A 24,470-nucleotide genomic window follows, 5' to 3' on the forward strand; every position below is an offset into this window, starting at 1 on the left:
CGGGGCCGGGCCGGGCGCTATGGGCCCGGTGGCGGGGAGATGGCCGCTGCGGCGCTGCGCCAGCAGCGCGACCGTTAACGGCCGCCCGTACCCGTCGCTGGGAGAGTCGCGGGGCGCTCCCAGGGCGGGGGCGGCCATCGGAGGGAGCGGGCGCCTCGCCGTCATTTGCTGCCCTTCTCGCAGGAGGAATTCTCCCGCTCCTGGAAGCGTGCACAGCGGCGAGAAGCGCCCTTCGCGGGGGCTGCGCCCCAGCGGGCCCCCCGGGGGCTGCCTGCCGCGCGCTGCCCCCGCCCGCGGGGAGGAGCGCAGCCAGCGGAGGGAGAGGGCTGGGCTGGGCTGACGTCTGCGAGACGGGGCCGGGCAGCGCGCGGGCCGCAGTTGTAGAAAGAAGGAGGTTCGTCCTGTGCCGGTTGACGACTCCAGTGGTTAGGAACATCGTGTTCTGTGAAACAGAATTCTGCTGAATATAACTTCGGAAGCGACTTCGCCATCCCCCGCAGACCGGTATTTGCAACTCCAAACCTCCTGAAACTATCAACACGTTTCAAAAAGACAGGATTTTGGTTTGACCTTCACAATAGCTTCAAAAGAAGACGAGGCTTTGAATATATTCAGAAGTATTACATGTGGGATTTTATGCAAAGCTTAGACAATGAGCCTTTCATAAGATCAAATTAAAAGCTCTAATAGGCATTTAAAAGTACCTACGATTTTTAATCTAGAAGCAAAAGAATTCCAGAGAGAATAACCTTATATTCCTTCCACTTCAGAGAGTGCTACTTACAATAATTGAATGATTCAGTTTATGACTATGGGTATTTTATTCAGTCATTTTAATACACTGAAGATCTGAAAAATATAAAATACACAAAAAACACATGAAAGTGTCAGTTTGGACACTACAATATGAATAGTTTAATAAGTTATAAATATTGCTGCCAGTGGCATTTTCTATGCGATTCCTTATATAAACACCCACCATTTTAGCATCTAACCATTTTCTATAGGATAAATCCTGATCTAGCATTATTAAGGTCAATGACAGCCTTGCAGGTGACTTCAATAAGTGCAATCAGGGTTCAGAGGGCTGATACAAAATGCATTCCTGTAGAAGGATCATAGGCATGATTCTTCAACTACACAGACAAAAAGCACTACCAAAGCTCTTACTAACTTACTGATCTAAGCTGTTAAGACATTTTCAGGTTGCCAGTTTTTAAGAGAAGGAATTAATGCTTGCTAATGCCATTCCATTATTTACAATCAATAAGCATAAAATTCTGATTCTTGAACACAGAATGGAGTATCAATAGAGAACAGCCCCTTTGCCAGCAAGGTCTAGGTTTCTTCCTAGAAAGCAGCCTGTTGCGCTCTGTGCTGCTTTTCCTCTCACACCAGGGTCATATTAAATTGCTCTGGATTACATTTCCTCGTCACTGACCACAGGGTTTAGCCCTTGGACAGCCTTTTTTCTTGGTTTCATCCATCACTAAACAAAGGAGCATTAATCTGCTCCGCCTAAATAAAAGTCTGCTACCCCATCCAACAATTTCAACAAGATGCATGACCATTTGATTGACTAACATTCCTCATAATAATATTAGCTAATATATGACAGTCTATGACTGGGTCAAATGTGAATCATAAAAGTTGACATAAGATCATTTGATTCATTCTACTTTGCACAGAACTATTTTCATTAGACTATTATCAAGTCTGTCTACCAGTCTTATGATAAGTCTTACTGTAAGAAGCTTCCGTGACTTTCCTTCAAAATTATTTCCTTATGGCCAGGTAATTTTCCTGATATTAAGCATATATTTTAATAATTTCAGCCCATCATTTTTACTGATGTATTACCAATTCTAATTTTTGCTACATATTTTTAAGGTGCTTCATGTTACATAGGTACTGATTTCCTTATATCACACTAAATACAAAATGAATGTTATTTCTTCCTTTGCTTTCACCCCTTACTCTGAGGAATGACTCTAAAACCAGTATTTTTGCCTCTGCTTTCATAGCTTCTCAGCTATATTCACATTAAAAGTATACCAGTTTTTGTGCACTCTCTAGAAGCAGTGCCATCCAGCTTTTAGAACAAGCATTTGTGTATCAGACTCCAAGTAGCATTCTCCATAGCCTGGATTTTACTGATGGGTAACCAAAATAGTTCTGCTTCTGGAGAGAGAGCTACTTGGCATTAGAAGCCCAACTTGCCAGTAAAAATGGTACTATCCCATAGTTAGCTGAGCTGATGAAGGGAACAATGACATAGCCTGCAGACTTGCTTATGAATGGATAATTACAAGTTACACATTCCCACATGAAAACATGATGTCAGTTTTAAAGTATTTTGTATACAGGAAGTAATATGCCCATGTAAATACAATACACAACTTGTGTGTCTCAGCAGTCTCACTACCTTGTTACTATGTATGCTATCTGTGATACATTGACCAAATATAGTTGCTCTGAGAGTTTTCCAGTTTTTGGTAAAGATATATTTTGTAAGAACAATGTGTAGCATCTGTTGCACATAAGCAAGCAGGAAAAAAATCCATATAATTGTATTAAGTGACATTTTTATTAAAATTTAAATTGTATATTACAGATAAGAGAGAATTTTTCTTATATTTGGTAAAGCAAGTGCTGTGCTTACTATCCCTGATACTCAGAGCAGATTTCACAAAAGAATTCCAAAATAACATATGCAAAAGTCAAATAAACTTGTGTAACTAACTATACAAATACTGGTATTAACTGTAAGTCTGATGCATCTGCCAGCTGACAGATGCCTTTTAGAACAACACTTAGGATACAAAGCTTGATGTATACCAAGCTAAAAAACACAGCTATATGTAACAGAATATAACAAATGTGTTTTGGTGGCTGTAACACAAGGAAAGTAAAAATCATTAATTTTCTTCTCAACCTAAGATACATTTATGTAAGCCTTCCAATTTAACAGATCAATGCCTTAATTGTACTATTGGAATTGCTACTTGCCTTTAATTAATTGGAAGGAATAAACTCAATGTCTATTGTTAAAGGGTACTTTTCGTGAATGAGAAATTGTTAGCAGAGCACATGGATTAATAAAGGACAAATGTGTTTCCTCTGAAACTAGGAGGACAGAGCATATTGTACCAAGGACAAAAACCTCACTACAGATACCAGTACGCATACACAGTACAGAAACAAGTAGTGGTCAGATCCTTGACATTCTGCTGACTTGCTTAGAGCTGGCTAGACCAGGGAAGTGAAGATTCAAAACAATGTTGGTTTACTAAACTTGGTTTAGTAAAACTCCAAAATAAATAAATAAATCTCTGTTGCAGTTTGGTTCCTACTTTGTGCAGTGCATACATTTTAAAAAAAGAAATTCCCAAATGTTTGTTCTTCAGGGTGGGGACCGTAAAACAAAATTCACCCCCATCCTGCAGATACACTCTCCTTGGCACGGAAGGACTTCTTGCTGCCTTGCGGAGCGGTCGGGGGGAGAGCTGGGATCTCACAGCAGGGGCCGGGGGCACTGCAGGGGCGCACAGCTCGGTGGGGCAGGCAGCTCTGGGATCTGACTGGGTGACAGCATTGACCCCCAACCAGCCAGCCTCAACATCACAGCCCCAGTGCAATTCAAGGAAACCCTCTGCAGTTACCATGATCTTGTATGTATGGCCTTCAAAAGCCTTATAGGCTATAAATAAGTACAGACCAGTTTAGTTTGCTTGAAGCAGCTTAATATGAAATAAAATATACTACTTTAACTCAGCCTACTCATGAAAGAAAATTATTCACATACACTTAAGATCCCAGTATTAGGCTGCCCTTCAGAAAAACTAGAAGATTCATTTATGTTTGAACTAATAGTTCTAATGTAGTTCTGACGTTCTCAAAGTGACTATGAATGTAAAGTGAACAAGTTTTAAGCCTTAATTCTGGAACATTTGATAATTTATATCAATATTTTAGCTAGGATTTTTTAGTCTCTATAAACTTTTTTTTCCCCCTAAAACCAGCAGAGGGAGACAGGTTCTTTTTTTACTCCTAAAGAAAGCAAAAGAGGGGATTACTTCCTCAAAAATGCACCTTCTGGACATTCATTATAATTTCCTACATCAATCTCATTGAATGCTTCTTCTTGGTAATTTTGGACTTGAGTATTAATACTCACTTTGCTTGCTCTGAGTGTTTGCTTAGGCTTAAGTAGCTACTGTTTACATCTACAAGTGTCTATTCAACAGTATGTTGCTATTAATATTTCATTGTGGATTTCTATCAGGGAGAATGGGGATATCAGTGTAAGTATTAATCTCTGCCTGAATGAAGGAGGAAAATAGGCCATGATTGTTTTTATTGTTTCTTTGCTATGCAATAGCTTGTGTTTTCACTATGTATAAAGTCTATAAGCAGCTCTCAAAATCTATACAATAAGGTTAATTTCAGCTGACTATATACACACACACATATAAGAAATACACATTTAAGGCTCAAACAAAGGAAGAAAGCCCTGCCCTACAATCAAAAGGGACTGCCAAGAGTTTCAAGTGCAACTAGAATATTCAGCTTAGGTTAATTTCTTAGGACCCAGGGTCCTGCTTCAGTAAATGAGAAATTAGGCATTTATTAGAAGCTACAATACTTTTACAGATCCGGGAACAGATAGTTAGATGCGTCCCCCACAAAATTTAGGCAACATTCTCTTAAAAAAAAGTGTGAGAGGATATACATTGGAAATTCAAAATGATCCTTCATATTTACCCCAAATTTTTTCAAATAAGTCATGTCCAGAACAGCTATTACACCAGGGAACTGAAGATTCAAAACAATGTAACAGATTTTACTACTTGTTTTACTGTAAATATTTTGTGGTAATTTTATCTGGACATAACATTTTTCATTTTGTCTAGCTTTTTCATATAACTTCTTTTTATAGTTTATATAAACAGAGAAGTTATATGAAAGTTTCTCTGGATAGCAATGAAAGTGTTCCACTATACAGATGCAAAGTTTCTACCATTTGAAGGTTTTAATTAAAAATGAAGCTTCTGAATATTCCTAAAATGGAGTAAAAGTGGAAGAGTTAGAAAATGCATGTAGAAACTTTGTCAGTGCTACAATATACTAAGGAGGTACCACGGGATAGTTGGTAGTCTATAGTATGCCTTGGTTAGGACTATTAATGTAAGAATGATGCTAGAAAAACCTGAGGAACTGTGGACAACAGGATGCACACCTGGAAATAGTAATCATTCCTTGGGTAAAGGTAATTGAGATAATTGGGAAAGCTTCTGGCAAGTTAGGTATTTAAAATCCCAATCACAGAGACTCATACTTAATCAGGCACACAAAGATGGAGGATGATAAAATTTCACAGTTACTAGAGCACTTGCCTGGATTATCCTGTTTTGAAGAATAAACAAAAATAATTAAAAATAAAAAACAGCAGCAGCAGAAGGAGCAAGAGACTTCCACAGTGATCTCCTTGCAGAACATCCACACCATTCCACTGAGGCAGGCTGCTGAGAAAAAGAATATAGGGCCTTCTACCAGCTGCCCAAATTCCTGCAGCACCATGCAAGAGTTGAGTTCTCACCAGCAAAATCTGGCATTTCCATTCTGGTATGAGCTAATCACATAATGTTTCTTGTAGTAAAACTATGTTAACTGCTAACACAATTTCCTTTCAGAGTTCTTCTTTAAGCATTGCAAGTCACAGAAAATATTCTGCCACAGGAAAAAAAAAATCAACATTGTGTCAAACATTTGTTTGTAATTGCATGCAATAATTTCTTCTCAGCAATATACACTACGATTTCACTGTGGTACTTTTCATGTCCCAGTCCAACTCTGATGCTGTCCTGGGTTTGGCCCTCAACCCTTGTATTTTAGTACACAATTTTTGTAGTCTTCACAGGATAAGTTAAGTGCACAATATGCTTACTGGAGGACATTTGTAAAACTGTTTTTCAGGTTAGGGGGCCAATGATTCAAACTCAACAGATTTTATCTAATGGATGTTCCAGAAATAGCAGAATTAATTTAAAATACCTGAAATCCTTGCCAAGATGCTTTATTTGGCTTAAAAAAAAAAAAAAAAGCATCTTATACTTAATGCCAGTTATATAAGACTAGAATACTGACACGTTATTCAGAAGCATTTATAGCTTGTCTTTGCTGTTTACCTTCATAAGCAGAAACACGGCCATGCGTTTGAGGGACAAAACTGAGTATTGTTGTAATCAAAACGACCTCTGTTCAGTAGAGAACTTTCCTGCACTTGACTGCAGTAGTCAGCCCACAGCAGAAAGCAGCAAACAGTATTACTACATGTTGCAGCTCACCTAACAACTTGGGATAGAGCTTGTGCATGCGTGGGAGGAAATAAGTAATGTGTGCTCGTGCATGCACCTGCACACTGAGAAGCTTCAAGAAGTAGGTCTGCTAATCTGCATACCGCACAGTTCGGGTCTTGTCATGAGCGCTGTCTTCATGGATACGCCTTATCCATCAGAATAATCCTGCTGAATACAACAGGAATTCTGTCAGGACCAGAACTATGCGCCCAAGTACGGGCTTGCAGAATGCATTGGGAACATTGCTTCTCATCTTCCAAAGGTGTCGGAGAAATCTCCTACCTGTCAGCAAAGGTTCTCAGGACCCACAGTCAGTCATTCTTCTACAGTGAAGCAGTGACACATCAGGACATGGAGAAATATAGCACTTACCCTAATTATGGGCAGCACCTGGGCAGTATTAAAGCATTTGCAAACCCAGTAAGAGTATTAAGAAAAATGACTTATGACTTATTTCCTAAATATAAATGTAATATTAAGTTTTAAATGGTAGTAGGCATTTGCTTGAGAAATACACTCAAGAGAATAGCTGAAGGATATGGAAAATATGGATACAGGAATAGCACTTCAACAGTGTCACAGGCTAATTCCACCTGTATTCCAATACCTAATTTTTCATAGTTAAGTGCTGAATTTTGCAGTGCAGCAAGTGTTTAAGTTTACACTCCTGTGTGGTGAAAGTGTAGACTGGTGACTCTTCAAAACATTTTAACAGAAAAATCTTTAGCTATCTCATTTTAACTAAATCCCAAATCTTCCAGGAAAAAAAATGATTACATTACATATATGTCACCCACAAATATAACTTTCCTTACAGTACTGCATAGCCCTTTGGAAGGGCAGAAATTTCTCACCCAAGTCAGGAATCACACCACAGTTCTTCACACAGCATTAAGCATGATCTTGATGTTCCGTTTAAATCAGCAGACGTTTTGCTCTGGCTTCATTGAAAACATAACCTGAAAAGAACAAAATCATCTTGGCTTTATTGCATTAAAATCAATGGATGAATCCAACTGCAACATTTTAGCAGCCCCCTCCGCATCCCCAAAGGTACCCAACTGAATCCTTGACCTGTAAAAGACTATGTGTCAAAATACCAAACTAATGTAAAGCTAGGTCATCCAGCTGTTTGTTCATATTCTATTAGTGAGCTCGTTTTCTTCTTCCTGGTATCACGTTATTGAAAACAAATCCAACTGTAGCCTGGTCATCAGGTTGTATAGTAAAATGCCTATCTCCTATAGGACACTAAAAACCTTGAAAAAGTCATAAGGTTTAAGCCAGAAAAAACAGTAAGTCACAATTTTTCTTTGAAGAAAAAAATAAAAGCCTTTATGAGATTTAAAATCAAGTAAAAATGAGTATGCTAGTCTTATAAAATGGCTCTACCATTCATTGAAGTACTATAAATTTAGTTCCTGCCTACTCCCCCAAAGCAGCAGAGAGTATCTAATACTGATCATCACCGATCTATGTCTTTGGTCAAGAGAGACTACAATTGATTGTTTTAAAAACAGACAGAAGTAGACCTTTTTCAACCCTGAAAATACAAGAAACATCAGCTGTCAGCTTCCCAGGCTTTTTAGAGAATTCCCCAGATGTCTTTGAGTATGTATACAGTGAATTCTTACAGCTTTCATTAAGGGACGAAGATATAGATTTGAAACAGAATTCCCCCCCACACACCCCTTTTTCCTGAAACTTGCTAGCACAAATCCTTCAGTTTGGAATAGTCAGGCTAAAATCCTATTCTCAATTATACCACTTCTAAGTGCTTATCTTTTCTCATATCACAATTTCACCACACGTTTTTCTAAGGAAAAAGACAGATAGCCTAACAAATGTAAAGCGCTTACACTGAAAACATTAAAAAAAAAAACTTCTTTATTTGATTTGAGTGGAAATTAAGCTTTACTCATTTCCTATTTGCACCAAAATTAACAGGGTTGATCTCACTGATATTTAAAACATTCCCTGGAAGTTTGGAATTGGTTAGATGCAGTCTCAGAAGTTACTGTGTTGCATTCAGACAAAGAGATGAGGGTACACAGAACAAAAAGCTGAAACTATCTGTTTCTGTGACAGTATGCATCATAACTTAATCTGATAAGGCTCCCTGTGACCTCTCACTGCAGGGGATTTGCAGCAAACTCTAGAATATATTCAGTCTCTGAAAAATCAGGCCACAAGGCCTTGTTTCCAAATACAGAGACTCCCTTTTAACCCTAAATTTGACTCAGGAAATCCTCTTAGTTTTTGAATTTCCTTTCAAAAAAAAAAAAAAAAAAGAACACTTCTGAAAATTCAATAAGCCTCTGGAGCATAACCACCAATATTAGCATTGTTTCACTGCTTATTTCCTTTCCTCTTTCCCTTTCTCTATGGGGCACACAGCTATTTCACCACCTCGCATTGTGGGGACCTAGCCCACCTCATTTTCTAGGGTCAACACAGGCTTCTCTAACACTAAAGACTGACTCATTAGAAACCATTAATTTAGCAACAAAGAACAAATGCTGTATTATGCTCCAAACTAAGTGTACATAGAATGGATGGCAATACATGCAGACTAGAGAGTACTAACGGAGAATGACTAACACTTTTGCAAACAAAAGGACTTGAAAGACAAACATGCTGCTAGCCTAATGGCAAGAGGCAGACAGATGTGCCAACAGAGGTAGAGCTTTTATTGAAAGCATTTTTAAAGCCCATGCTTAAAACGTACGTCCCTCTGTGATCATTAAGTACCGGGGATGAATGCTTTGGACTGTTGCTGCAAATGAGGATTTGCAGAAATATGATACTGGTATCTTTAATGGCTTCGCAAGCCCTCAAACGATTATATTACATAATTGCAGTCTACACTAAGCCATAATGTTACAAAAGTCAGAATATTTTGATGCATGGAACACATCAATTCTTACCTAAAACTTGAGTCCAGTGAGGGACCCTATGTCTGCAGTCATTCATCTAAAGGGAGTTTTGCCTCAGGACCAGATGATACAGCCTCATGGCTGCATTCAAGGATCAAATTTGTTTCCATCCCTGCAGGTCTAGTGATTCTACCCAACAAGGAGCCTGCGCAGTTTGGGTGGGCTGGGGAAGGATGTCACTTAGGAAGGGCTGGCAGGGGCTCCAGAGGTTCACACACAGTTTTGGGGAGAGGCTCACATGTTAAATGAATAAAAAGCATTTGTTGATAGGTTGTCCTTCTAGTCCTCTGGTAATGAAGCAGCCAAACCTACTCCATTTCTGAAATTAAGTTAGAGATTACAGCCTGAGGCTTGCATTTCTGCGAGTTTGATAACAGTTATAATGGGTGCAGTTTATTTGGGCAAACTAGTTTATCTTGGCTTCAGCTTACGAGCCTGCAAAATGGACGTTACATAACTGAGAGTTTTGCAAAACACAGAGCAACTGCAAAGGCTTTCAGATATACTGATGAAAGTTTTTACGCTGTATGTAACAGCTTGGTGGGGGAGAGGGGAGAAGGCATAGACTGTGGCAGAGCAGCGTTGTGGGAGTCAGGCCAGAAGAAATGATAATACAAATAAAGGAGATAAGGTCCAAAAGACGACTTGTTGCTGTCCTGATCCATTTTAAAGGTCATTCTGCCTCACTGCTATTTTCATCTCCACTGTCTTTCATAACTATTAACACTTCCACCAATTGCAACAAATCCCATAAAGAAAGGCAGTATGAGCCATCTTCAATCTAAAGCCAGCACTAGAAATGTGGACAGCATGTAGGTAACCAATTCTAGGAAGCTCTTATGTATTGGTTCACAGTGCTGTTTTTCCACTTCTAAGTTGTATCAACAAATTTGGAATCACAGCTTCTGAGTTTTATTCATAGGGTGGAACTTGCTCCACAACATCGAACAACTTTTGTTTCACAGTCCGTGAAACTCTTGATTTAACATGTACCTATTTCACAGAATTAGTGTGAAGCCTAAGTACTGTAAAACATTTCATGTTAAAATCCCTATAAGCAGAAATAGCACCTGAGTAATTATAGTGTGATGGACATTTACATGCACATTAGATTCGATGTTGGTCTTTAAAGTTCACAGTTACAGTTACTTTATTTTCACATCACTATTTAATTCCTGCTTCTGCAAAAATATTCTTAAAAAATGAATGTCAGCTGCATGAGTACATAGCAATCTTAATTTTCTTTCTGTACAAGGTTCTTTGTACCCTTTGTTTTCAACTTCACCACCCCATGCCTGCCTGCCCCTCCACTCTCCCGGAGACATGGACCATTCAGGTCAACCCCCTAATTCTAGCAAATACATCTGATTTGGACAGAAAGTTATCAGTTAGATATTAAAACAAGTGTTTATATAGATTTTCTGTCTTTTGAAATAAAGCTCAAGACATTAAAAAAAAATGTTGTATTGGTCTGTCAGTTTTCCAACTCCAGGATATACAAAAGAAATTGTATGATCTTGCATTATGATTTATTTCCATTCTTTTGCAGTAGGTAGAAGTCTGCATTTCCATTTTCTAGCCACACAGCTTGGCACTAGCAAGCCAAGTACAGACAACACTCTTTCAGATTTATTCTCCCCCACTCTGATTTTTATGAATACTTTTGGAAGGGAGAAAAATATTTGCAATGCAATATTAGACATGTATGAATTGACAGAAGAATAAAGATTAATGGTTGATAAAGCACAAAGGGTGACATAAGCAGAGTGAAACAATTTGTGTTATTTCTATACTTAGCTAGGGTTTATGTAGGTCAATACAAAACATGCAAATTCCCTCTGGCACATCTTTTGCTGAAGTCTCTCTTTAAAATGCCATCAAAGAAAGGAAAAGTTGGGATGATTTCCCTTTCTGTGATAGTCACCCCTTGCCACAGATCATTACACCTCCGGCTCACAATATTACTACTGAAGAGAACGTGTTTCATCTCTGAAGCAGACAAAATGTTTCCCGATGGTTAGAGTTCAATACAATGCTGGATGGAGCACAACTTGCAGCCATCTCCTCCCATTCTTGTAACATTCAAATTTCCTCACAAATTTTTCAGGAACAAAGCAATATCGGGGTCCAACAAGGACACCAATACCACTTTTTGCTAAATACTGTTCCTTCTTTCATTGTGAGGAAACACATACCCCTCCAGTCTGTAACTCACTGTTCTCACAAGCACACAAACACACAGTAAGCCTGATTTTCTGTTTTCAGCTTTCAAAACTAAGTATTGTCAATGTCCACAAGTGTGCATACTTCATTTCATCATAACTACTAGACAAAAGAAGGGAGCTTTGCACTGTGGTATGTCTAGAAAAATTGTGGGAATGGCTTCCAGACTGGAAATGCTCTTGTTATGGTTTCACTTGATTATTTGGTCTTCAGCACAATCCCTTTGGAACAGCAGCAGGGAAAAATTAATAGAATCAGGACATGCAGAAGACTGGGGAGCAGGAGCCACTTCTCCACAATCATGTCTGCAGGGCACAAAGAAAAGCCATAAATTACAGTTCAAAACCTCAGCTTTCTTACTTCCTGAAAAGCACCCTCACACATGCATCCACTTGCACGCTTGCTCACACCTGTGCACACCCAACAGCATTACAATTGCACTGATGCCTCTGCACACTCTCATGCATTCTCACTCACACACTCACTTGGTCACACAGTTGCATCCACTTGCACTCACTTGTGCTTCCCCTCTCCTTTGGGATTTTCTTATTAGTAACTGGTAATTTTTCAGCTATGTGCTTTGTATTTTCAGCTCCAACCTTACACTCTGCTGATGGCCTTCATTATTATTTTGCCTGCAGCTGAAAATAGATTCTCACCAGAAACCAAGCACTGTTATTTAAAAACCTAAGAAGAAAGGAAGGTCTTCTTAGGTTTCTACAGTTCATGACAAAGACAAGGTAATAGCACTTTTCACCCACAGTGCCCAAAGACCAGAACTATACTTTGCACAACACAGTGTAAAGCATGCTCTGAACTTTAGTCTCTTGGAGATCTGTCAGAATCCCACCACATCTTTCTCCACAAAGCAGTTAGAAAGTTTACACTTTAACTGTGATTTGCAATCCAGCCTGTAAGGTAGAATTGCTTCACAGAGCAAAAAGACAGAGTTAAGAAGCTGCAACATGCAACATCAACAAAACACAGGTGGCAGCGTTCAGCACATTCCTCATCCTTTTATCTTATTTTTCCTCTTCTCATCTCAGCTCACACTTAGCCTTCTGCTCTACCACTGCTGCACTAAACTGCTATGCTTTCCCCATACCACATATTTGAAAAACATTAGATGAAAACATGAAAAAAAACCAGCAAATAACAAATCCTATAATATAATAGCATAGCACACAGCGGTCATACTGGTTCAGGCAAAAGTTCTATTCAGCCCAGCATCCCGTCTCCCACAGTGACCAACAGAGAATTGCAAGTATGTAAAAGCTATCCCAGCCTCTAGTGATCTGTAGTTCAGGGACGTCCTGGGACAGAAGTTATAATTTTACAGTTTTGTCCTAAATGAATTTTTCCATGAAGGTATTTAGATAACTTTTGAATCCACTTAAGCTTCAAAGGTCTGTTTAACTGTGCGCTAAACGGGAGAAAGAAACACAGATTTGTTTTGAATCTGCCAACTGATCATCTCATTTGATGCTTTTTTCTTGTATGAAAAGAAATAGCAAGTATTTCTTTACTATATACCTTCAGCACACCACTCTCTTTTACAAGTCTCTGCCATCTCTGTCCCAGCGGCATCTCTCCTGCAGACTGAGAAGTCTGTTTATTTGTTTCCAGTGCAGAAGCCATTCCATACTTGTGCTCATCCTTGTTGCCGCCTTCTATAGCTTTCTAGTCCTAGTGTACTTTATCTGAGACAGAGAAACAGAACAGAACTGCATGCTATATTTAAGATACAGGTATACCGTGGATTTATGCAGCAACAACCCTTTGCATTTGTTCTCTCATTTTCCTAGCAATTTCATTATTCCTACTACTTGCCATTTTGGCCATAGCTGAGCATTGAGTTGATGGCTTCACGGAACTTTCTAATTACACATCCAGTCTGAGCAGTAACAGGAGTAGTCCAGAGCCTGTCATGTTGGATGTAAAATTAAGACTGCTCTTCCTCAAGGTAAATCACTTTATATTATTAGCATATCATTTGCTACTTTATCACCAGCTGCTGAGTATTATGAGACCCTCTTGCAGCTCTAAAATTGAAGGTCAGATTTCAGTTTTAATACTCTAAATAATCCACTGTTAACTGCAAACTTTCTCACATCACCTTCTACCCCTCTGGGGGATAATTTATGGTAACATCAAGTGACAGCCTGGAAAAAGTACTTGTGAAACACCACTGCTGACTTCCCTCCATCAATCAAAGATTTGCGCCAAAAAAAAACAAAACAAAACCACACACACCACAAACACACCAATGGTCCAAATGTTCCTGTTTCCAGATAAAGTTATTTGGCTCATAAATTCAGAAACTCTTGAAGAGAAACTAAAAAGCTGGAACTGACTGAGCAAGTTTATCTTTATAAAACAAGTCCAATTGAAACAGCACCTTCTTTGATCAGATTCAGATTTATTGTTTTTGTTCTAGGGGAGATACCATATTAAAATTTGGTAAATAAAATCATATATTATGAGAACATTTATTTATCCCTCCTCATCATTTCCAACCTAACCTAACATTACATTTTGTTTTTCCTTTCACTTACACAGAAAGAGACTTTTTTTTCTTTTTTTTTTTTAATTTATAATTTTGAAGTTATAAATGGTCAGTTTGAAAATGAATACATCACTCAATCTGCAGCAGAACACCAACCAGGTATGTGCCGAGGAAATGAGAGGCAGAGGATGAAAGCTAATTTAGGATAGCTTTAGATGTACAAATATTCATGGGCAAGGTTCTCTCTCATTCTGTGTCTATGCTGCTCAGCACCTAACAGAAAGGCGTCCTGCAGTTCCTACTACTGCAGTATAAATAATTGCAGTAATAAGTACAAGTATGTTCTTTATTCTAGCCATAGTTTTTTGGGTCAGCATTAGAAGAAGGTGGAGTAGATCTCTACCTCCCCAAATTAACTAGTGTGATGGAATTCTTCACGAGATGCAATAAATAGATTCTAGTTATATGTCATTTAGTAGATAACTAACACCAAAACAGGACTAAGAAACCTCTAATTGCTCACCAGAACAATCCACCTCATGTTTAGTGCCACTTACTCACATGACCAGAAGTGGCTCCACCAAGGGACCCAACCACATGTGCTCTAATTTACAAGAGAGGCACACATCCAACCCCATGGCTGTGGTTATGCCGCCCAAAGTGCCTCTGATCCCAGGAGGGGACATAGGTGTGGTCCCAGAAAGCTGGGAACCACCCGGCCAGACATGCTGCATCCTTCACCTAAAGCAGGTTCCAGCCTGAAATGAAGTAGCCACATAACATTTGGAGAGAGAAAAAATAAGCAGCATAATTAACTACAGTTCTTACCAGCTTGTGACTGATAGAGGGTGAAAACAATCTTGAAGAGCCAAATCAATGATGATTATTACCCCTCCAAGCAGCAGGCCTCAGAACAGCATGGGAGCTGTGAGAAGAAACAAGACCATCATCTTTTAGCTGTTGATTGTTTTTTTGCTAAAACTAGCGCCCCCCCCCCCCCCGGGGTGAGGTACCTCTTACAGTAGAGTAGCTGACACATCATAAGGGCATGCCATGGTTAATTCACCGTAACAGGTTCACGGATTCATACCGTCGTTTTACAAGGCAACAGGTTAGGGATATTCCCTCCCAGTCTGGAAGCGGTTCTTAAAAAACTGCAGTTTTCAGCTCTGAAATTCAACTTTTGGATTAGTTCTATCTGATGTGTTTTGTTCTGAATTTCATTTCCCAGAAAGGCTTGTACTAGCTGAAAGTAACATACGATGCTGCTGCAACTCTACACCAGAAAGAGGTATTTTGCATCAGGAAAATTCTTCTCAGCTGTGTAAGGAACAATAAATCAGACCCATGCCTCAGTTACCAGAGTAAGACAATCTGCTTATCAGTAAACAACAAAAGATATGGCAGACTTAGAGACAAGTATTCTTCTCTGCATAAAAGACAAACTAAGCAATAACAATAATTAAAAAATAATTTAATAGGATCCTTTTAGATATCTGAAGCACTGGACACCACCTGAAGCTTACTGGATTTTTAACTAGGAGCACTGCTAAAACAGAGTACAATTCCTCTACTCCCTTATCAGTCAGGATATTAATACCAAGGCTTAAGTGCAAGGAAGTTATTCTGCTGAGAGAAAAACCTAGCCTTGTTAGAACAAGAGACTACACCCGCAGGACATAACTCAGGTGAAGAACAGTCTCTTGAAAGCCAAGAGGGGGCCATAACTGATAAACTAGTAAAGCCAATGGCTATGTTTGGATAAAGAATTTCTGACTGCTCACATATGTAAAAAACCCTTTCTAATATTAATCAGGGAGGACATGATCTGGACTTGTTAAATTGGGAAAGATTCCAGGTAAAGTCTTGAAGAAGAAAATACATGGGCCATACACAAAGCTAGCAGAAACACACAACTCCTCTGAACCCACTGCCTCCTCAAGGATATGCCAGCCACAAAGAGCCTCAACAACAAGTTAACTGCATTCTTGATACCTCACCACTTTCATATGAAGTCAGACTTTCTGCACTGGATAAATTAGGCACTTAACAAGGACACTCTTAACTTTACTATCACTATTTCATTTCCATTTCCAGTCTGTGGTAACTTGTAGCTATTGGGAAACATATAGAAAATTACCTTAGCAACTTCAGTTCAGTGGATAGCAAGTAGCTAGATACATCATAGGAAACCACATACTGTACTAGTTAAGCATGACTTTTTCCAGTAACAGCATAGTCAGGATCATAGAGGGACAGAGAATAAGCTGCTTTCTCATTTCTAGGTGTCTTTCCTAACCAAAATGAAACAAGTTAAATAGGTTAATATGGCTTCTGTTGCTACTAGTCTTCCGGTGGACAAAACTGTGCAGAAAAAGTTACTTTAGCACCAACAGTTATTTGGACAGCCTTGAAGTTATTGGCTTATTCTGTGGTTAAAACAGAAGCTGATGCTAATGAGTTAGCTGTTCTCCCCAGTCTTACTCTGAGGAAATGACACTTGCTGCCCATGGTAAAAGTAGCATTTGTCACTGCATTTCCCAGAGCAGAGCTAGAAAGCAGCATAGGAGCCAGAATCTAGGACTACCACTTCAGAGACATTCGATTACCTAATTCTCTAACTCTGATGATGAGAGCTCCAGTGTCAATAACCTTCCAAGAAATAAAAAACAACAACAAAAGAATATTAAAGACACTCTGATATGTACAAGCTCTCTTGAAATTTTCCCATCATGCTAACAGAGTGGAACAATATAAAAAAACCTGTCAAAGATAATCCTTTCTTCTGCTCTGCCATGCTATGTCCAGCATTAAGAACATTGTTTCTTAAATTCAGATTAAGGTAACTGCTTCCGTTGCAATACTGAAACCCTCAACAGTTTTCAAACCTTGCAACTTCCTGCATGTTGAAACCTACATCATGATACTTAGGATTCCAAAAAGCCTTTCCTAAGCCATCTAAAACAGAAATCAAACAGCTTTAGAAATTCTCTGGCCAACACCAGTGAGGGTCTGAGCAAAAAAGACCCCCAAAACCCGTAAACAAACCCAAAGGAATTAAGTGGAAAGAAAAAGAATAGCAAGAGCCAAAAAGACAACAGTCTTAATAAGCTAAGACCATCTTGTAACAAGCAACAGGAGAGGAAAAAAATACAAATAAAACCGGAAGTCATAACAAAACAACCCCAGATATTGCATTAAAGTGAATGTATTTTAATCTCACTTTATAAACCAAAATGAATTTTCCTGCATTCAGACACACTACAACATCTCAGATGTTGATCACAGTCACAAAATCTCGGACTACAGTCCCAGCACCCTGTTAGTTTACAGACTGTTTATGTAAATCAGTAATGGACATTTTTAGTATCATATATTCTAGACCAACCCCTGAAGATCTTGGCATTGTGCTTGACAGAGGAAAAGAACATCAGGTGTCCCATATTACCATTGCATCAAGGGCACAGTTCTTTTTTTCCCCCCTTGCTGCCAATACTGGTTTAAGGAATTTCCATCTGTCCTCCATGCTCCCCTACCTCACTCTCCTGCAGCAGAGGCAGCAAAAATACACCTATTTTAAATAATCAGCAGCTAACTGATCTACCTTGCAGCCATTGAATAGAAAAAATGAAGTATTATGGCAGAGCAGCATGAGACGTGCAGCATGAACTCTTTAAGCTGGCACAGCTGCTGAGAAAGAGGTGCACAGACCACCCTCTCCCTTTGCCTCCCAAATGCCTCAGTCTTCCCCTTTGCCACAATTACAGTGTACAGCAAACATAAGGACAACCTGTGTCCATGTAACCATGCTAGAAAAACCCAGCTGTGCTATAACATTAAACTGAGCTGCAAAAGGTGAGGAGGGCCATGTTTGCAGCACCCTGGCTGAGGTCACTTCTGGCTAAACTTCAACCAGAAACCATTAGAGATTTTCTTTTCTGCCTCAACACATAGCATGTGAATCGTCCCGACAACATGCAGGTGACAACGCTGGGCCAGTGCCATGCAGTCAGAGCACGACCCTGCTGCCTGCAACTAGTTACACTTGTGGGTCCTGTGACAAGTCAAAAGGTCCCATCCCAACCGGCTTTCCTTATGCAAAACTGTGGTTTACCCAGATAAAACGCAAAGCCACAAAAGCACAGGTTCTTCTTGTGCCTATTTCTAGCACGTTTTAAACTGAACTTTAAGTATCATAGGTTCTTTTCAACTGTTCATATGAGAATAGCTATTTAGATTTTTGAAATAGGTTGTTTGTGATTACTGAAATGTAAATTAGAATTCACATTTAATTCCTGTGTTCCCAGGCCCCAATAAGAATTACAGTCTACAAACCAGTAAAGAATGCCAACTGACAATGTAACTGAATTTCTAAAGTGAAAAGCACTAAAGAAAAGACGATTTTGTAGTATTGAAAGTACTTCCTTGAGAGCTACGTAGAGCTAAGTAGTTAGCTCTATTATTTTAATAGCCTTCTATTACCACAGATGCCATTATAGAGAGTTTACATCCCCATTTTTGTTTCACACACGTAACACTGAAGTTACGACTTCCAAAACCACTTTTGACGCCAATTCTCATTATAGTTAAGTATTCAGAATCCCATACCAAGCATCTTGCCTAGGTTGCATAAATGCCTCAATAACTTATTTTTTCCTCTTATTTGTATAAAAGATTACAATTTTACAACAGCTCCTTAAAAAACAATTAGCTTGTATATTTAACTATCTTATAAAACAGAATAACAGAAGTGATAAAGTTTTCCAAGAATTTGTGCCTGTTGATACCTCTTTGTTTAAAAATGAGTAGAGGCTCATAGTAGTGAAACATTTGAAACAGGTTACAACTAGAACCTATGCTTATTCCAGAAAGTTATTTTCATAGAAATTATAGAGTACTTGCTTTTACACCTATCCTATATGCTTTCATACATGCCAAATATAACCTTCCTGTATAACATATGAGCACATTTATTCTTGAATACATGCCCACAGAAGGTATCAGTGCAAAAGCAGGTGCCACATTTCAAAACAGGACCAGATGGAAATCCACAAATCAAATGCCAAACTTACATGAAGTATAAACAAAAGTGCAGGTTGAAAACATTCTCCCTACTTGTATAACCTGCATGAAGGTCAAGATTTTCTCCCCCTTTTTGGTCCTCTATTTCTAAGAGGAAGGAAAAAACTAAAGGCCTTAAGTCATCAAGACTCAAATGTGTGAAAAAGTTAACAAAAAAAGAAGAACCAGGCAGGGAAGAGGACACCTGAAGAGATATGGGTTCAGTCTCATAGATTAGGCATACAATACTAAACATTTACTGTAATTAAGAAACAGGAGGCATGCATGAAACACCATTTGGTCTAATCAGTAAATTCATACACTGAGTATCGACGGAAGTGAAAGTGTCTCCCCGAGAGCATATTAAAAAAAGAAAAAGAAAAGAAAAAGCTTCTGTGATTTGGGGCACCAGAAACTTTCGTTTTTGAAAATCTTACGTGCTTTCACACAGCAAACGCGCTCCAGCTGCGGCCCGAACTGACACAAGAAACGTTGCTTTTGCAGCGCAGCGAGGAAAAACTGAAACGCGCCTGGAAACCACTGAACCCTACCGGCAAGGGGGGGGGCAAACTGCCTCCCCCGCGCCCCAACGGCCCCTCGGGGAAGGCAGTGGGGGGGGAACCGAAACTGCCCCCTAACGGCCCAACGGCCCGGGGGGGGGGGGGGCGCCCCACAGCTCGAGCCAGGCCCTCAGCGAACCCCTCCCCTCCCCGCCCAGGTGCGCGCGCTCCCCCTCTCCCGTGACGCCAGAGGAGCGCTGGCCCCGCCCACCGCGGCGAGCGCCACGTACCTTCTCGGCGCAAGTGACGGCGGTAGCAGTAGCCCGACCTCCCACGCAATCTAGCCTGGATTTTCTCGCGCTGCGCCAATCAGAGCCATCCGCGAAGCCCAGTCGGGGGTCAGGCCTGACCAATCCCCGCGCGCCGAGGGGCGGGACCGGTCCCTATGGCAACGGGAGCCGGGGCCGCCGGAGCGCTGCTGTGCCGTGCCGCCGTGCCGTGCCGTGCTGTCGAGCCGATCGGGGCCGATCGGAGCCGAGCCTCGTAGAGGCGCGGGAGGACGTCCGGGGGCTGCGCCCCTCTCCAGCCCCACGCCCAGGAGACGTCGCGCCCCTGGGAAGCAGCGGCTCCTCTCCCGCCGCCTCGGGACCAAAGCGAGGGAAAGGTAGCATCGCCCGCCCTGCGCTTGAGGCGAGGGGCGGTGCGCGGGCCGGCTCGGCCAGGGCCCTTCGCCTCCCCTCCCGGCCGGGGCGGCAGTGGCGGGGCCGAGGGTGGCGGAGAGCCCATGTGCCCTGATGCTGGCTGCGTGCGGGGCGGCAGTGCCCCCCGGCCGGCCCCGCTTTGGCCGGGTCAGCCCGTGGGAGGCGCCCCGCGGGCGCGGAACGGGGCGGAAGCCTCGCCATGGGGGGGGGCTCCTGTCAGGGGGAGCTACTGGCCGCGGGGGGGAGGGGAGGGGCTCCTGTCAGGGAGAGCCGTTGGAGGGTGTGGGGGGGGCTCCTGTCAGGGAGAGCCGTTGGCCGCGCGGGGGGGAGGGAGGGGCTCCTGTCAGGGAGAGCCGTTGGCCGCCCGGGGGGGCTCCTGTCAGGGAGAACCGTTGGCCGCGCGGGGGAGGGTGTGGGGGGGGCTCCTGTCAGGGAGAGCCGTTGGCCGCGCGGGGGGGCTGAGGCGGCCTCTCGCCCTGCAGGGCCAGGGGACTCCGGGCGCTCTCCCCCCTGGGGATTTAAACTCTCTCCCTTCTGTCAGATAAATAATAATAATAAAAAAGACAGTAGTAACAGTAATAGGGGGAGAAGATGCGGCCCGAGTTTGCCGCAAAGCGTCCTGGGCTAAAGTACAGGTGCGCACGCTGCTCGCCACGGCCGGGCCCGCCCGCACAGCCCGTGGCAGGCAGATTGAGAAGAGCCCGGCAGCCCGCGCCGCGAGCTGTGTCGGGGGCTGGGAGGTACCAGGGGGTCTGTGAATAGCTGTGCTCTGCTGTACACTAGGAGAATCCTCAGGTTTCATTTCCTCGGGCCTTTATGCTGAAGTGCAGTCCTCTAGAGTTAATGGTTCTTCGAGAAGTAACGCTTTAGCAGCCCACTGAGTTATGCATAAGTGGTTAGTTTTAAAGTACCAGGAGAAATTAATGCTTAGCTTGCAGTGGCAAAATCTTGATTGGCTGGTAATCGCACAACCACAGTAAAAACTTACACTGCTTTGTCCAGGAGACTACATTTTCCCCTGTCCCTGCCAAGGCTGGTTTTACTAAAAAGAATATAGCATCGTGCTTACTATAGTACCACTGGAGGAACTAGGTAAAATATTGTAGTGTCAGGCTAGCCACCGTGCTCACAAAATATTGTAAAAGAGGAAAGGCTGAATTCATGACTGTAGAGAACTTTTTTCTTTCCTTTCTTTTCTGAAAAGAACATGGCTATGGCTTTCAAAAGAGTTCAGGTTTGGTAACATGGCTGGGTCAGCTTGTAGGAGGAATTGGCTACAGCCTCTGATATTTGAGTTGTAAGTGCTTGTTGTGGAAAGGTAATGTTGAGCATTTTCAAAATTAGACTATAATAGTAACAAAAAATGAAGCACCGTGGTTTTTGAGTTCAAGATGGAAGTTGGTTTAGGTTTTGTTTGTTACCTTCTTTTCTCCCATTCTCAAGGAAAGCCCTTTATTGACTCAACATTGCAGCAATTCTACCCCAAATTTTGAAATGACTATCCCTCTCAACTAAAAAGGTGAGCATGGAGAAAATTCCTACTTGAAAGACTGGATAGGAATTGAAGAGCCACTTGAAATTTGCTCAGAACCAGTTTTTGGAGTAACTTTTATTAATCATCACTTAGACTCCTCAAAAGGATTTGAGAGAAAATCCACATTTCTGTGAGCACTTAAGATCCACTTTTATCTTCTTCTATCAGTTGTTACATGGTGATCTTGTAAGAGTCACAGTGCAAGATCCTCCATGGGCAGCAAACTGTTAATCTGATTACATACAGTAACTTCTAACTGTGATTATGTATTTTCCTTTTACACAGTACTGTAATCTTTTGGAGAGTGGCAGTATTTTATTTTAGAATAGAAAAGATAAATATATATACAAATCATCACATAAGTCTGTCTTTAAACAAATTGTATTGTAGCAGAACAATGTGAATCTCATTCATTTCTAACAAAGATAATTAAAATAAACCAAAACCCACAAAATTTTATACTAAAATTCCCCATTGGTCCGCCTAAAACCTCCATTAACTTTTGGAAGCAAAGACATTTAATATAGGCCTCTGATGTAAATTTGCTTGTGGCTTGATGCTAGAATAAAGTTTGGCAGCTTGCTATTTTGGCATGTGAAATTATATTCAGAAAAATCCACTAATCAAATAAAAACTAAGCCATGAAAAAATGGATTATTTCAGAATAAGACTGCTTTAAGGAGAAGTTTCCTTAACTTGGCCATGTAATAATCATAGTATAGCTGAACATTTACTATTGGTGCATATAAGCCAGGTCAAAAGCTGCCCCCAAGTGACATGTATATAACTTCAACTGTAATCATGAAATGGGAGGGGGGTTGCTCTTTGAGATAATGAAAATGTAAAATATTATATTGAATCAAATGTCAGAGGTGTGAAAATATTGACCCATACTTCTGGTGATATTCTGACTAAACAAATGTGTATTTTACAAAAGAAAGATAACATGCTTTACTATTAACTTTAAAGGCCATATCAGTGTTGCCTTTATTTGAACTCCTGTACAACAAAGGTGTTTATTTAGTCTTATTATGTACTCCTGTCTACTTGTTTGCTCTGTAAGCAAAAGAAATCTCTTTGAAGCTCCTGTGAGATACATACTAGACACAAGCCTTCTGGACAGGCACTTAAGCCAAATCATGCTCTTACTGAAATCAGAGGCAAAATTCATGTTAATTTCAACAGGAACAGTATTTGTTCATATGTACTATACATGATTTGACAGTTGGAATAATGAGAGAAATTACATTCTGTTAGAATCATATTCAATTGTAAATATTTTTCCTCCTCATAGGTAATTCAGGAAATATTTAGGCCCTTTTTATGGTCATGTTTCTCATGCCTTGTTATCTCTATAAACCAAAAGCAGGACACTTACAGGTATTCAGATTCCTAAACATGTAGAAATTGGGGAATTAGCAACTTATGGAAATAAATGTCATTAGGCAGCTATTATTAAGTGCCTAAATATTTTTAAATCTGGCTCCATATAATTCTACACTGATTCCAGTTAGCTATATTCTATATTCTTACCAAGTGGAGAAAAAAAGTACCACTGGAAGTCTTGGTGAACTCCCAGTTTACTTTAGCATAATTTTTTGTGATCATCTAGAGCAAAATATGTATTAGTGGGTGATGATGTAGTAATTGAAATAATTTTTAATTTGAGGTTAGGGTTTAGGCAATATTTTGGTCGCAAGTAGTAGCATATTTAAAATCTGGTTGTTTTTTACACCAGTGTTGGAGGAATTGCTGTTTGTATTTTTATGAAGTGTATTTGTGAGATTCCAGGTGTGTCATTGTGTTTTGTTTTATATGTGAACATATGATACAGGAAGCTGTATTTGTAGTGATATCAGTATAAAACTCTATTGACTTTCCAGTAAAATAAAAAAAAATGCTTTTGAAGTTGATAAGAATTCTGTCCAAGTACGCATTAATTCAGTACAAGTTTTTGCTTGTGTATTGGCCTCATAAATCATTTTTAGGAGCTAGCTTTACAGAAAAGAATTGAAAAAATTGTGCAAATTTTTTTTTTTCAACAGCACTAGTATTTTTCAATTGGTAAAATAGCTTTGCAGGCACTGGTATTTATTTTTCTGAAATTATAATGATAGAGAAGTTTCTTGGAGGCAGGTAGTGTATAAATATATGTTTATGTATTTGTGTGTGCACACAGGTGTTTAAATAATGAACTATTAACACTGAAAGCATTGAAACCAGAAAAAATAACAGTTGTCTTTTAAAACTACTTATGACATAAGTAAGCAAGTGTAGGAGCAGGCCATATAAATTATTTGATTTGATGCCATATTACTTCTGGACATAAAGTTCCTTGGTAAATAATACTCACTTCTTTTACATTTGAACGTTCATATTTTGTGCTACTATACAGTATTTCCCGGCATTTGAGTGACTCATTTAATAAAACAGCTGAAGTGTTTAAAAAAAAAAAAGGTTCTGTCAGCAAATGCTGTACTGCATACAGTTGAGGCATGCTCTGTTTGCTGAGGAGGTGAAAAAATTAATTAATTAATTAATTAATTGGACTAGATGATCTCCAGAGGTCCCTTCCAACCTCAGCGATTCTGTGATTCTGTGAAAAAGAAGCTGTTGTATGAACCAACTTTTAACTGTAATCATGGGAACA

The 24,470-nt window shown here is 40.3% G+C and overlaps 2 protein-coding genes and 1 long non-coding RNA gene across 9 annotated transcripts in view; 1 reads left to right on the forward strand and 2 right to left on the reverse strand.

Moving 5' to 3' along the window:
- The window catches only part of PIK3C2A (phosphatidylinositol-4-phosphate 3-kinase catalytic subunit type 2 alpha), a 60,209-nt gene extending 60,101 nt beyond the window's left edge, over positions 1–108 (reverse strand). Inside the window, exon 1 of the mRNA XM_026078982.1 lies at positions 92–108. The gene's annotated coding sequence lies outside the window, so the exon portion shown is untranslated. The remainder of the gene's footprint in view (positions 1–91) is intronic.
- Positions 109–855: 747 nt separating this feature from the next.
- LOC112972438 lies at positions 856–19,839 on the reverse strand. 5 transcript variants are annotated; one of them, XR_003255689.1, is made up of 5 exons: positions 19,523–19,839; positions 14,853–14,949; positions 6,642–7,318; positions 6,415–6,527; positions 856–5,730 (listed from the first exon to the last, which is right to left on the reverse strand). It is a non-coding gene; the product is annotated as an uncharacterized LOC112972438 (long non-coding RNA). The 5 variants fall into 5 exon arrangements; XR_003255687.1 differs by having other exon boundaries at positions 856–6,527; positions 6,642–6,682; positions 7,214–7,318; positions 19,523–19,821; XR_003255686.1 differs by having other exon boundaries at positions 856–6,527; positions 19,523–19,837.
- A 179-nt stretch (positions 19,840–20,018) lies between these two features.
- The window catches only part of NUCB2 (nucleobindin 2), a 29,972-nt gene continuing 25,520 nt past the window's right edge, over positions 20,019–24,470 (forward strand). For 2 of the 3 annotated variants that reach the window (XM_026078987.1, XM_026078990.1), the window contains exon 1: positions 20,019–20,249. The gene's annotated coding sequence lies outside the window, so the exon portion shown is untranslated. Of the gene's footprint in view, positions 20,250–21,729; positions 21,806–24,470 lie in introns of all 3 variants that reach the window. The other variant, XM_026078988.1, reaches the window with a different exon arrangement.

The sequence above is a fragment of the Apteryx rowi genome, unplaced genomic scaffold (genome assembly GCF_003343035.1).
Source record: "Apteryx rowi isolate R43461 unplaced genomic scaffold, aptRow1 scaffold_49, whole genome shotgun sequence".
Taxonomy (NCBI): Eukaryota; Metazoa; Chordata; class Aves; order Apterygiformes; family Apterygidae; genus Apteryx; species Apteryx rowi.